The sequence below is a fragment of the Grus americana genome, chromosome 5, assembly GCF_028858705.1.
Source record: "Grus americana isolate bGruAme1 chromosome 5, bGruAme1.mat, whole genome shotgun sequence".
NCBI lineage: Eukaryota > Metazoa > Chordata > Aves > Gruiformes > Gruidae > Grus > Grus americana.
In genome coordinates, this window is record NC_072856.1 from 37,473,890 (window position 1) to 37,487,220 (window position 13,331).

Here is a 13,331-nt window from a genome sequence, read left to right on the forward strand (position 1 = left end):
GCTAACATGAGAACTGTGCCAAACTGAAAATATTGAGCTAGTACCAGCCAGCAAAACAAAAGAAAAAAAAAAAAAAAGAAAGGAAAAAAAAGAAAAAAAAAAAAAGAAAATTAGCTCAGAATATTAGGTGGGAGGGATCACACTGGGCTTAGCCAGGCAGACATGCTTGTCCTGCTATTGCTCTAAAGCAAATATGCTACCCAGAGGCCATGTGCTTTAGTGAGGAATGAATTCTTGTAACATTGAAGATTTAACTTGTTATCTTAGATATTTCCAGTGAGCCCCTTTGCATTGCTTAAATAGCCTTAGTGGCTATGTCTGTACTAGCAGATAAAGCACAATGAAGGCATAGGCCTGAGTACGGTCGTTCATTTGTCCCTGGTCTGTCAGTATCAGCACACATACCGGTATGTTATTTTTCCACACCAGGTAGTGTTCTCCCAGACAATGGCAGCTCATGATTTGGGGAATAGTGTGTGCCACTGTCCATCCCCAGTGGGCTGTTTCGATGGGACCACTCCCTTTTGGAGGGTAAATTTACACCACAGTTTAGCTATGTAAATGCAAACTGAGATGTACCATTTAGCCTCGGGATCACAGAAGGAAAGAAGGAAGTACTGTAAAAATTATTCTGAGAACTTTGAAGTGAGAAGAATAAAGTAGATTTTTTCTACCACTAATTTATTTTTGCTTCTCAGTTTCCTACACATCTTTCAGATGGAGTGAATGAATTGCAGAGCTACAGTGTATTCTCAACTGAGATTTAGCTGGTGTAGTGCAAGTATTATTAAAAGGTTAAAATTATTGAGTTGTAGGACTTGAAAAAGCTTTATTCCTCACTGAAATACTCATTTTCCCTATTAATTTGAGCATGGGGGTTGGGAAAGAAAGAAAGACAGATCAAAAGCTATTCAGTGATAGCTACAATCAGAGGTAAATCCCATATATAATTGTATCAGGTAAGATCCATTATATGAACTGGAGTTTTGCAATTTTACTTCTTTTATTTATGGTCAAGGTAAATTTTTTTCTTCATTGTTTTCCACAAAGAAAGATCATAGTGTAAAGGTAAAGTATGGGAAAGAAAAACAAATAAAATCTGACAATTCTCCAGTTGGTGTTAAAAAAAAAAAAGAGAATATTTCAAAATTGCAGGACTTCTTTAAATTAATTTTCAAATAATTTTTCACAGATTTTTGTGAATTAGGTTTTTCTATTTGGAAAATGTTATTCAAAAGGTAAAGCAAGTACCACAGTTTCTCCTAGGCTTGTTAGCGATGATAATCCACTAAAGAAAAGACACCTTCAGAAAACAGTCTGAAAGGCAGAGTCTGGATGACAACTAAGACTGACGTTTCAGGTTTGACTAGGATGTCTTCTATTTAAGCATTGTGAAAAGAACCCTTTTTTTTATCTCACTGGGCAATAAATCCAAATCTGAAAGGACAGAGTAAACCTTGCTGCCGCTTCCAGATGGACAGTGAACCTTCCATTGAGTAGCAGCATTCAGAACCCAGAAACGAATCAGCTTACCCAGGAGACAGACAGCTAGGTTAGCAAGAGCCCACGGTCTAACTCCTAGGCTTCACATCGCTAAAAAGTCTTAACAATGAATTAAACAATAATACCGGGGTGATAATTATAAGGCTGCTTTACCTGCTGCAAAAGGCAATAAAAGAGAATCCACACTTACGACGTCTACATGTTCGTGTGTGAAACCCTATTTGCCTTTATTAACAAGTGCTTAAGGCTAATTTCTCAGCAGATATCATAATTTTATCCATTCTTCATGCTGTGCTTTCATCAGGGTTGCATTTAGAGGTTGGAAAACATCATCAGTGGAAGGGTGGCTGTTTTGATTGTTTTTGATAGAATGCTTTAATTAGGTCACCCAAAAAAGTGTGTTTTAATAACCTATGTCATTACTAAACAAGAGGGATTTAAATTCTACTATAAAGAGGCTTCTACAGCATCAGACATCTGTTCTAAAACTTACTGTGGCAATATACTCACTGGATTGCATGTACAAATTTGATTAGCTGGAACTTCCAGGAATGATTTCCAGCTGATTAACCCAGGGACCTTATCTTCAAGTATTGGTGTTGTATAGATTGACCAAAATCCTAGCTAATGTCAGATATTAAAGCCTGTAATTGCAAGTTAAGTGGAAGATGAAGGCACCTAATGACAAACAGGAGACAGTATTTCTGGTATTGCCGTAGTAACTGATCATTTAATCCATGTTATGATGTCAGCAGCAAACAAGTCTGAATTTCTGCAGCTTCCTCTCTGCAAACTTCTATCCCATGACACTTCTGCACTGCATGTTATTAGCTTCGGAGCCTTTTATTCTGTTTCTTAAAATGAAAAGGTGACCTTAGTACTAATCACTGTTAATGGCATAGTGTGTTGGTTTTTTTTAATTGCCGAGGAAACATAAATAGCAAAATATGTGGCATTTTAATGCATCCCTTTGCAATCCAGAACAATAAGGCCCTAATGTGCCGTACAAATTTAAAGTGAGATCACTGGGTAATGGGGTACATATGGTGATCCTAAAAGAAAAGGTTACTATGGAGAATAATTAAAAAGCCCTTTTAAAAATTATTTTTGCTGTTTAGGTATTAGTTTTAGATGTAAAGAGGGATTTACTTTTCCTTACCAGATGTATTGTCATTTTTAGATTCTGCAAATTTGTGGTCTGGGAGGCTATCATTAAAATATGTCTTGACATACTGAGTGGAAGCCTCAGATTTGATAGGACTGTCCCATTCATAGCTGTATCTCTTTCCTCTGTGTGAATGATCTGTGAAAGGAAAAGGAAGGTGACTACAACTGTCTGCAACTCAGTTCTTAGGTTAACTGCATATCTTCTGTAATGCTTTGAGAATTAAAGGATAGTGAAGTGACTTAATCTTTAGTACCCAATTTCATCCTGTGTGACTTTTGAAGCACTTAACTGCAGTTCAAGCCGGTTAAGTACTGAATTGCCTTCTGGAACAACCCAGTCCCCTCTGCTGCCTGTAACAGATGCCTGTGTTTTTAACTTAAATGATTGCATTGACAATTAAGAGGGGTGAATCTAGGCCTCACTGCTTCAATTTTTCATCTGCTAGTGATAACTTGAGATACAGAGGTGTTTGATTCTTAATTAATGCTTAGGATGTATGGGAATCTCCATTTTAAAGTGCTGAAAGTTACTATTCATAATTACAGTTACTGAGGCAAGTTCTGCTATCACACTGTGCAACAAGAAAACAGTGGTTTATTCTCGAAAAAACCCAGTAACATTCTCACTGCTAAAAAAGATCTGGAATTGCAAGGATTCAGACAACAGGAATGACCTTTTCAACCCAGATTAGGATAAACCCTCAAACCCCAGAACTTCTTCAACATGTCAAACGGGCATTCAGGAGAAACCCTGGGTCACGTGAAAAATCCCAGTTTGCAGGGTTGAAAATCTTACACTCTTAGATTCCTCCTTAAACTTTTGTTGTCTGGTTGTTCATGATGAACAAAAGGTTCAGCAATTATGGAGGGGAGCTAAGCTGTAGATCACAGGAAGTTGAACAGTTCCACACAGAGACAGCATGGTGTTGCTCTCTAGCACTGAAGAACGACTGAATAAGGAACAAGCGGACACCTACATCTCTTTTGAACTGTTGAGACAATGGTGAAGAAAATGGATTGAGAGCAGCCCTGTGGAGAAGGACTTGGGGGTGTTGATTGATGAGAAACTCAACATGACTCAGCAATGTGCGCTTGCGGCCCAGAAAGCCAACTGGGCTGCATCAAAAGCAGCGTGACCAGCAGGTCAAGGAAGGTGATTCTGCCCTTCTACTCCACTCTCGTGAGACACCACCTGGAGTACTGTGTCCAGCTCTGGGGTCCCCAACGTAAGAAAGACATTGATCTGTTGGAGTGAGTCCAGAGGATGGCCATTAAAATGATCAGGGGGCTGGAGCACCTCTCCTGTGAAGACAGGCTGAAAGAGTTGGGGTTGTTCAGCCTGGAGAAGAGAAGGCTCCGGGGACACCTTCTAGCAGCCTAATGGCCTTAAGCTGAAGGAGGGTAAGTTTAGATTAGATATAAGGAAGAAATTCTTTACTGTGTGGGTGGTGAGGCACTGGAACAGGTTGCCCAGAGAAGCTGTGGATGCCCCATCCCTGGAAGTGTTCAAGGCCAGGTTGGATGGGGCTTTGGGCAACCTGATCTAGCGGAGGGTGTCCCTGCCCATGGCACGGGGGTTGGAACTGGATGATCTTTAACCTAAACCATTCTATGATTCTATGAAAATCATTATTTCTTTTCCCAAGTACGAGGGCATATCCTTCATATTATTAGAGAGATGATAGTGGAGGAGGTCTATTTGATTTGCCTTTCCTACCTTCGGTTAAAGATGACAGAGGTCCAGTACATTCAAACCAAGATTGAATTGTCCTTGATTTTCACTCAGGTATAGCTAAGCTTTTCTTCCAAAGACATATATAAACTTTAAAAAAAACCCCACCCAGTCCTACCATACTCTGCCTTAAATCTATTTTAAAGGGACTAGAGAATACTTCATTCCTTTTAACAACAAGGAAATGGAAGCCTGAATAAGGAGAACTCATCCTGTTTTGATTTTGAAAGTGTCAAAGAAATAAACCATAGAAATGTCCGCATGCTCACAAGCAGTTTCATAAGGTTCTATATCTACTAGTAGAATCCTTATATCCAAACCTGTTCTGAATTCTTCCCCCAAATATGAAAATTTTACAATAGAAATGAATCAGAGGCAGTCTGGTTTTATTCTCAGAGGCAAAGCTTGACTATCAGAACCAAATTCCCTTCTCGGTTACCAACGTCAGTAGATCTCTCATAGATGAATTTGTAATATGGAATATAAATGACAGGTTTTTTTCTAGCTATCATTCTGGTGTGAATCCATGATCTCTTTAGAGGAGGTAATAAAAACAAGGAGCTCCACCAGCATGGAACTGGCCCTGTGAAATAGCTGTGTTTTAATTAAATTTACACAACTTTTATGATATAGTGGGTAGCCTCTAATGCCACCCAAAGAAACCTCAGGGCCATCAAATGTACTTCACAAGTAATTAATCTTGAATGTTCAGTTTTGTTAGGTAAATAACAATGCTTCATAAAATAAAGCAGAGCTTCATAGAAGAGATGAACAGAGCCATTTGCTGGAATTAGTTTTCAAGCAATTTCCTGAGCATCAAAATCTCACATTAGGTAAAACCAGTTGAGGTTTCCAGTCTTTCTGTTTTTCATTTTTCCTTCTCTCTCAATTCTTTTTGTTTGTTATTGGCAGTAAAAATTACTTTTTCTTCATAAAAAGTGCAATGTTTAATTTATTATCGTTTGGATTTAATTCTTTTCTGGAATTGTCATCATGTTCAGGAGTTGAAGAGAACACCACTCATACTTAATACCCAATCATAAACTCACTTTCTAAAGTAAATATTACTGACATATTATTACGCATTATATTATTTACAGCTGCTAGCTGGCCAAGAATTTTTACAGCTGCATTATCTGTCTGGCAAAGAAACAGAAATTATATTTCATCTTTGATGAGTACTTTATTCTTCTCTTTGAGTCCTACCACACCATACGCTCTATCTAGGTAAGAGAGATGACTGACTGGCTTGAAGGTGTCTTTTGCTTCATTCACGTGGCATGCATAATCCTATGGTATGGATTCCAGTAGGATATATAAAGCCCATTTTCTCTAACCAAATAAAATATAGGTTGCATATATTACACTGTACACACTGCACATGCACTCACAAAAAACTGTCATGATTGCCTTAGTGGCCAAGTAAAATAATTTCAAAATTTTCAAAAACCCATTGTCAAGTATCACAAAATTGAAAGATTGCTCCAAGGAGAAGCAACCTTTTAAATCAAAGACTTTAAAAAGGCCATATAGTTGATGTTTTGTGCAGTGTCTAACTTATAAAACATTCTGAGATGGGCATATGATGATGAAAAGGTCTAGAAAGAGGTTGCTTTTTGCATGGCTTCCAATAAGTGTCTTTCAACAAGAACGTATTATAACATATCCTTTTGATAGGACTGTAACATAAAGTATGCTTACTAACCTCAATGGCAACTGAAGAGCAAGGGTGTAAGCTTGGATTAGTCATGCCACCACAACAGTACATCAGTTCTCTTTTACTTCCACTTTCAACTGTGCTTCATACTTGGTAGGCTTGAATTAATTTTTGCACATGTGCATTCATGTGTTTGATTTTTTTTAGTTTATTCTGGTTTGTGTAAATTGCTTATTTATATCCATGTAAAGACAAAAAGAATAAGTTGTAAACGCTGATTGTAAGGTTGGCATGCAAAATCCCTCAACATTGCTTCTTTGAAATGAGAAATAATCTTCACATATCAATATTTCTTAGTATAAGTAGCTAAATGGCTTCAAAACTTTCCAATTTATATATGCCAATGACCTAAACCAGAAAATCAGAAATTATACTTATCATTTTTTCCTATGCTTTGACAAATTAGGAGCTTTAGATTTTTCAGTCAGTCCTAACATGCATGAAATTTTATTAGATGCATAAAGAATAAGAAAAGTGAGTAATTTTTAAGGTTTTATCTATTTTCACAGTAAAGAATTTCTCCTGCATTGACTAACCCGAAGAAAATAAGATTTTAGAACAAGGCTCAAAATAATTGAGAGTTAATGAGAATATAGGATCTTTTCATAGCTGAAAAGAAAATAAAATCCCTAAAACTTCAGACGGGGACTCAGAGACTGCTGGAAGCAGATAGCTATTCAGTGGGACATTCATCATAAATTTAAGAGAGTTCAAGTGAGGTAAGCCTGGAGGCATTGGTAGATACTAATATATTATCTTCAGATATTATATGGGTAAGACAAGGCAGTGAAAGATTAGTGCTCACTAATACAGACAGTCCAGAGTAATCTGAAAACAAAGTTTTAAAAGTTCCTAAAATGTTGTTATGAAGGCTAAGTGCATGTGAACTTGCTCTTCAAGTTCATTTTGATTACCGTGCTAATCAATTGTTAATCACAGTAAACTTTTAAAACCTTGTAATATAACAATCTCAAAGCAACATTTGTGAGTCAGCTGAGAAAGAACTAGACACACAGGCTAACCATGACGAGGGAACCTGGGAACACTTCCTAGTTCCAGAGACTAGATGAATGCTCTCACTGAATTTAAATCAAGGGAAAACGTAAGTGTGCGCTGCATCCTGCTTTACACTGAAAAGAAACAGAGTTACCTGCTAGAGGGAAGGTAAATCTAGAGGAGCCGTAAGCAACCGAGTATGGATAAGAACAAGTTATGCAGTTTTTGTGTTGTGGTTGTAGAAGTGCTGGCTATACTTGGCTGTGAAACAGGAGGCATGTAAATCACAGTAGTGTGCACATATAATTTATTTGAAACTATAAATAAGCAGCTATATTTTCTGACTGTGACATTCCTGCTTTCAGTGATTAGTATGACATTCCATTACTTCAGTGTCTTCAGTGTGACTCCATGCAGATTCTGTAAAGATAATAAATACAGTCTTGTCCTAGATAGGAAGTGCAAGAACTTCAGAAAGTCAGGCAATGATTGAATAAACTTTGCTGCTTAAATAAGGTCTTACTAAATAGCAGCACAACCCCTCAAACATAAATGCAGCATTCCACAACCCAGTGGAAGGACTAAACAACTTTTCACCTTATTATGCTATATGCAATGATATCTCTCAATGATGAGAAAGGCTGAATTTCCAGGATGCACTGGTAGAGCGCTATGAATTCTGCAATGGTGGTCAGGCGTCTATGTAACATGCGAATCTCAGTGATCACATTTTCTATGCCTTAGGTTGATACTGTAAGTCATAAAAGAACAGAATAAAAAATAGAAGATATCATAAAATTGAATATTTTCTTTTCTGTATAAGCCAAGCAGATCAGGATTATTTGGTTTGTCCAATTATGATAATGTAGTCCAGAGATTAGCAGAAAACCTTAAAGTAGAAAGCTGGTTATGTGTCCTGAATCATTATTAAACAGGATGATATGTAGCAAAGACTGAATATATGATAGAAGCAAAAGAATTGAAATGTCATACAAATATTTTTTTGATAATTTGGATCATTATTAAAAAGAAAAAGAGGGGAAAATTGCCATTTTTTGGTGCTCTCTGAGCAGAACAAGGAAACGTGGACACAACATCTTTGACAATGGCTCAGATTCACACTGGTTTCAGAGTTTTTTCTGTTAGCCTGGATAACATACAGATATAAAACATAGGTAAGAACTGGAGGTCTGTAAACCACGTGTATATGATATGCTTTATGGCGATTCCAGGACAAAATCCCTGCATTATATGCTGAAAGCCAAGCTTCCACCACCTTGTTTCCATGCATAAGATTTTAACCAATAAACTATATTTTTAGTACCAGAGTCTGTATGAAAGGCCGCATCTGCCTGTTTACAGAAACCCTGAGAAAACACCAATGTACTCAGGGCCTTTTTTCTTCCTATTATTTTTTTTTTCTAGAGACAAACTCTGACTTGAATGCAATAGAAAATCCCAAAGCATGTTATTCAGTTATATTTCACATCAAAATTAAATGTCAATTAAGGTATAAAGAGTTGTGCAAATATTCCTCTTACACGGCTTTCCTTTTCTCTGATCGGCACAGCCCACGCCTCAGCTCAGATGGAGCCCATGGGCAGGGCTGCAGGTGGAAGCTCTGGGTGAGGTTTGTCAGGACCATTAATGTTCATTAGCACACTCAGGGCCCTGCCGGTCACCTTCTTTTTCACAAGTATTCCTCAAACTGCAAAAAGATAGACTAAGAAAAAAAATGCACTGACAAGTGTATTTAATTTCTGAAAAAAATAAACGATTACAGAAAATATTATCCTGACTTACTGTGGAGCAGACATGGACAAAATCCAACAGGTAGTGGCTGACCATCTGATTTCTTTCTTATATGGCGGTACTGGTTTGGTTTAGAGAGCTTCATCTGCCACATAGCAGAATGGAGACAAAATCTGATCTGTAATGTTTGACTAGTAGGGAAGCATTATGCTGATTTTTGTCTGTCCTTTTCTTAGAAATGAATAAGTGATCATGAGGAGTCAGGTGCCCCTTGTTTTGCTGGGGTTTTTTAAAGTAATAAAATAATTCAGTATCCCTTTCTTTCCTCAGAAAGTAAATGTCTTGATGAATCACTTCAAACAATGCTAATCAACAGCGTGAGAAGTCTGCAAGAAAGGACATTGACAGATGAGGTACTATTACTAATTTATTTGTCTTTTTATGGTTCAGTTAGAGGAATATCTTAGGGAGTACAGCACATGTCAGTGTTGTCAGATGTTACGCGGTAGCTGTCAGAGTTTTGACTGATGTGCAAGCACTACCTGCTCATGTTTGCCCTTCCTTTCTGTCGAGTGCACACAGGTAAGACAGCTTGTTGGTAATTTTTATTTAATGCTTTCAGTATCTGCAGCTGCTCTTTTATTGAAAGTTCTGACAAAGAGAGATTCCACGCACTGAGATTTCCAAGATTTCCACTGCAAGGGTTGCATCACTTAAATAAGGTTTTCCTCTGGGATTAGAACACTCCTCACATTCTTTTTCCGATGTCTAGTGATCTCGGAGATTACTGTTTATGTTTTAATTTACTAAACTCCTCTGAAAAACTCATGCTAAAGAAATGAAATCACAGAAATTAAGGGTGAAAATGGCTTTTCATGCTCCAGAGAAGGTATTTTTAAATCTCACTTTACCCAGAAATCTCATTTTGAAGACATGTATGCAGAAAATCACTGCAGCTGTGTGTCCAGGGAGGTGTGACTATCACACAGACTGTGATCATCTCTCAGCCACATGATATGAAATCATTTTAGTATGCAAAATCAGATGAAGCCTTTAAACATAAATTATAAAATGGCAAGATCTATTTCTTAATGTAATGTAACAAGAAGCAAGAGCAAGAATGTTTTTGAAGGAAAGAGGTCAAAAATAGTCTTATGGTGGAAGCTCAACTATGGATGGCTTATGGATGACTAGTTTGAGATGCAGTGTACTTGTTCCAGGGAAGGAAAGGATGTTGCTCTCAGATGCTGAAGTTTTCAATGTTTAGAAAGTCATCCAGGTACTGAATACTACAGAAAAATTTCAGCATACTATCTTAAGGTTATTTCTCCAGTATTGTGAGCCTGGTGAATCCCAGGCCTTAAAGGAAATGTCTGTATCTTGAAAAATATTTAAAAATATTTTTATTTTTGCTATGTGTGATTTCCCTCCCCCCTTTTGCAGACCTTCTCATTCTGTCTTTTCATCTGAGCATCTAATTCCTCTCTTTGCTTAGCAAAGGCCAGTGGAGCAGAGAGCAGATGGACAGCAATGCCATGCACATTTCTCTTTGACCGCTCATTTACTTATCCAAAAGTTATAAATGGCAGTGTTATGCAGAATAAATTTTATTTCTTTTTCTCCCAAGTAATGTGAAAATCAGTGTCTAACATAACTTTTAGAAGCCTCTGCTGTAGTGGTTTTGGTTTGTGGTTTGTTTTTTTTTTTTTTTTACTGCAGTGCTGGTTTTGTTATTCTGAGACTGTATTTGTCTCACCGGGAGTCACTTTTCACTCAAAGGAATGTGGTTCTGCTGCATCTCTTCGAGGAATCATAGCAGCCCTGTGGTTTCTATAAACTCTGATGTTTTCAGGATATCCACTGTGAAAATCATGCATTCGCAAGAATCGAAGCTCTCTGGCAATCCCTGGAGGTAAGCAAGTCTGCATTTTGAAGCATGAGTAGGAACAGTGATGAAAAATGTGGGCATTTGTGTACCACGTGCATGCAACTCTATTGAAAAATTTATCCAGTCTCTGGGTTGATTCTAATAGCAATGTAGGATGAAAATGTGAGTGGAAGCATTCATAACAAATATTAATAAAAGAATAAATCAAGATCCTGAATATTTAGGACACTGGCAGAACTGGGAGCCACACAAGTGGAAAATACCAACTTTTACCCAGAGTTATAGTTCTTGCAGTGCAGGATGGAATTTCTTAATGCTAGCTCCGTAGCCTTAATTTAGTCTTAATTTATTAGTATTTACTTAGCAGTCTGAGGTTTTTTTCTTCGGGTATAAAAAGCAAAGTATTGGTATTACAATATCAAGAGCAGAATTTGGTCTTGTAGTGTGTCATTCCTTTCAGAAACAATGTTGTCTTTCATTTCTTAAAACCTAGTTAAGGCTCTGATTTTCATCTCTCATTATGGCCAGCAGTACTTTAACCTTTTGTTCCACAAAAGTACCTCAGCGAGTACTTACATTTCACTGAAGGAAATGCAGCATAAGGATACATTTAAAGTTAAGCAGAAAGTTAAATATATTTTGGGAAGGAATGAATTTACATATATGCTTAAGTGCTTTGCTGAAATAAGGCCAACATAGTAAATATATGTAAAGGTAACAGAATATAGGAAAAAACCCTGGCCATACTGAAACCGAGGCAACATTCCTAAAGGGAGTATATTTTTACTGCAGGACTCGAGGGTGAAAATGCAAACTGAAAGGTCATCCTTGGCAAATCTGAGTGAGCTTTATGTAAGTGCAGATCTTTTTTTGTCTTTACTGTTGTGAGCTGCTAAGCACCTATTGGTATTCAACTGAGTTGAAATTTAGTTTCATATTTTGAAGGACCTTAGTAAAAATGTCTTAGTCTTTTTAAATAATCTTTTATTAACAGTGATGACAAATGAAACATTTTAGGATGAAAACCTCAGATATTTCAAAATCCATTTTTCATATTGAAGAGGAGGTATTAAAAACTCATCCTTAAGCCATTGCTAGTACTTTCGTTAAATACATATTTTGTAATATTCGTAGGAGATGCCAACTGTGAATGTTTTCAGACTGAAATAGTGTTACTGCTGCACAAATGTGCTGTTAGTATATCTTCAATTTCCTAAATCTATCTGGAATGTGCTTGAGATTTTAGAGGAGAACCAATCATTTGTTTTAAGGTTCAGTCACCAATGGCATCCAAAACCGTAATTGTTTGCGTTCTGTGGCACTGAAGCTTTTGAGTCTGTAGGTTTTGCCAGTATCCCCACTGAGGCATATCGTCTCAGCATCTTGGATATTTTTAAGTTTGTAGGGTGCAAAGATATTCTAATTTCCTCCACTTAGAGATCCTCATTTAAAAATCATGTTCACAGATGAAATTTTAGCTAGAATGTAATTCAATTTTAATTTCTACATGGAATTTATGCACACAGAAAATTATTTGATGATGACTAGAAATGCTATAACATTTGTTATATTATTTGCATTTAGTTAAATTTTCAGGTCTTTATCATAGACCATCAGAACCTTTGGCTTTGTTTCTGCAGCTGTTTACATCAGATTTAAACAGTAATTTTCTTTGACCTTTGATAATGAGGTCTTGATGATCAACACTGGTTGACTGCTGTAAGTGGGGAACCTGGACTGCAGCTATGAATGGACTTTATCAGTGGTCAGGAAGACAGTAAAGGCTTATGAAGCATGTAAATCCTATCAGTTAAAATTGTTACGAGATATATCTTATTGCCTTGACAATTTCACATCATCCCTGAAGACAGCTACTTTCTTTAGTCTTGTTTATAGCTTGAGAGATCTGATCTTCTATCATTTCCCAACTTCACTTTTCAATGAACAGAGGTTTTGAATAACAGAAAAAAGGAACCAATATACTAGATTTCCAAACAAAATCATGCGAAACAAAACAAACCCAGAGAATTTAATAAAGAGCCCATAAAGATTTTCTATGACAAAAAGTTAGTGAACTTTTAATAATAAATGGAAGTGAGAAAAATTTTAAGTTGTTAACTGAAAAAATGCAAACAACTTAGAGTGACAAAACATTAATTACTGTGACATATCTAAAAATATATAGGGATACTTTTAAAAGAATCTGTAAAGTCCCAAAGGAAGACTACATAGTAGTAGGGTTTTCTTTTGTAAAAATAAGCAAGAAACTGTTTCCTTCTACTCTGGAAACCCAGATTCAAACGTCCCAAATTTCAGTCCAAAATCCACACAGTCTTGAGTCAATTAAATTTACTAGGTTTGCTAGGTTCAATCTTCTGTAACCTGAAAATTCTTAACAGTGACTGCAGTTCTCCTTACAGAGTCATGGAAATGAGCGTGAGATGGGATCTCTGGATGCCATCCAGAACACCTCCCGCTCAAAGTGGAGCTGTTTCTGTCTGCACCCTGGGTAAAGTCTTGTCTACCTCTTGTCTTAAATTCACTTGTGACACTAGCCAGAGTGCTGTCTCAACTGA